The sequence below is a fragment of the Anguilla rostrata genome, chromosome 3 (genome assembly GCF_018555375.3).
Source record: "Anguilla rostrata isolate EN2019 chromosome 3, ASM1855537v3, whole genome shotgun sequence".
NCBI lineage: Eukaryota > Metazoa > Chordata > Actinopteri > Anguilliformes > Anguillidae > Anguilla > Anguilla rostrata.
The window spans coordinates 40,633,270-40,635,417 of NC_057935.1; the positions used below are offsets into that span (position 1 = coordinate 40,633,270).

Sequence of the window (2,148 nt, forward strand, 5' to 3'; positions counted from 1 at the left end):
GCATATTCCCCTGTGCAAGTCGAAGGTTATGGGGCCTCTTACTGTCATTTTATGTTCCCTGATAACCCAGAATTTCATTTGGGCGCATACATACATTCAGACATCAACCTTAGACCATACATGTCGACATACCCATCTTCAACACATAATCCCATCATTTACATATATTTATACACATACGTTGACACACCAGTCTTGGAACATACATGCCTACATACCCATCTCCAACATTTTAATTACAAACATTATTGGTAGACACAGTTTGTGACAACAGACTCTGCTCTTTCATACCATGGTACACCCAGAGGACAGACAAGTCAACGCTGGCCTGCACATAAAGCCATTACCAGGAAGATGGCCTGGTAATAAAGCCATTTCCAGGAGGCTATCAGTTAGTCTGTTCCTTCATCTTGGTTGATTGGAGTGCCACCAGATTGTATTTGGGCTGCTTTGAAGTTGAGAGGTTTGCTGCCTGGAGAATGGGAATCCCCTTACAATCGAGAAATACGAAAAAAACAACAAAAAAAACAAAACACTAACATTATAAAGATTAGACTACTGCAGTACCTTTATGAACATTATATCTATATCACCAATGCTCAACACATCTTCCATTAATGACTTTTCATTGTAAAATCATGAGTGGTATTGACTGTTACAATAGAAATACCCTCTGGTAAGCAAAAAGCACCATACAGAAATGCTATGTCTGTAAAATGACAGAAAATAGAATGCCAAAGGGCTGAGCATAAATGGTAAAGAATAAAACTCCAGGTTCAGTTTTGATACGTATCAACAAACAGAAGTTTAAAAATCATAAGATCATTTGTTTTTTCCAAGGTTGACAGGCTGGTAAGCCCCCCAGCACCGTTTGCCCCCAAGCCTATTTTTAGTTACAAATCTGTAAATATTAGACAAACCACCAGTGTCTTCATGTCTAGCAGAAAGGTTATGCCTCTGTTTCCATCCAAAAATAATATACTATGGCACATTTCACTGACTGCATAACACTTGAGAAAATGGGACAACAGCTTACGTCCTCCACCTGCTGCCTTGATGCTGTGCCTACAAGCTTTTCAAAATATGTAAAAAGCTTAGTTACAAACTTTTGTTACTTGGCAGAGGAACTGTTGCAAATAGTTAATTGTTTTGTCTAGTGTCTTTCCAAATACCTTGAAAACTGCTGAAAAAAGAGTTGCCTGGATGCCTCTGTGATTAGTAATTACAGATCAATGTCTAACTCCAAGATTCTTATCCTATTTCTAAGATTCAGACAACATTTCCATCCTTGTACTTCTATATCTCAGTGCTGCATTTGATACTGTTGATCATCATTAGATAGGGAAATTGGGTTGGACTCTCAGGCCTATTCTTGAATTGGTTTAAGACCTTTCGACAAGACAGGGACTGCTTTGTCTCAATTGTCAATTTTTTTCTCTGAAAAAAAAAAAAAAACAGAATGTCATTCCACATGGTTCAATCCTTGGGCATCACTGATTTTACCTCTACATGCTCCCACTATCCCACATCATCACCCATCCAAAACTACTACTATGGCTGCCCATTGTCACAACCCTGCAGTTACCCAGTATGCCAAGCTCATTTTCACCTGCCTCAATTCAAAAGGCATCATTTCCACCCTGAGTGCAGTCTGACGAGCTGATTTAACGGCTCCACAGGACAACCAAAGTGCTCTTTCCTGTACAGCATCCAGCTGATTTAAGACCATCTAAGCCACCGCCCCATATACAGAGCAATCGTAGTTCAAGACCTACCGAAAGAGGATTTGATAGATATTTACCATGTATTTCCCACCGGATGGCGACAGGTCTGAAACACCACACCTTTAAAACAGCGTGCATGGTGGGCGCCTACCACTAATACAACCCATCCTAGTAGGCTACATTTCAACGCAAGCGCATTTGAGAAATATAAAGGAAAAACGATTCGCAAGCACATTTTTTTTTACGGCTGTAAGGGTACTCAAAAGAATGCGTGAACTAACGCCAAGTAAATCGATTAGCACTTTCCGTTTATTTGCAGCAAAGCCGGTGTTATAACTGGCCAACCCAGTGGGGAAATTAGGAGATCTGAGGCTCTCGGTGATGCATTGGAGACAGTGCAGTGACAAAGACAGGAACCAGGTAA

General features: G+C 40.5%; 1 long non-coding RNA gene across 1 annotated transcript; it reads right to left on the reverse strand.

The window, feature by feature from the left end:
* Positions 1 to 215: 215 nt before the first annotated feature.
* LOC135250844 (uncharacterized) lies at positions 216 to 1,946 on the reverse strand. Its single transcript, XR_010329031.1, has 2 exons — positions 1,802 to 1,946; positions 216 to 1,437 (listed from the first exon to the last, which is right to left on the reverse strand). It is a non-coding gene; the product is annotated as an uncharacterized LOC135250844 (long non-coding RNA).
* Positions 1,947 to 2,148: the final 202 nt, after the last annotated feature.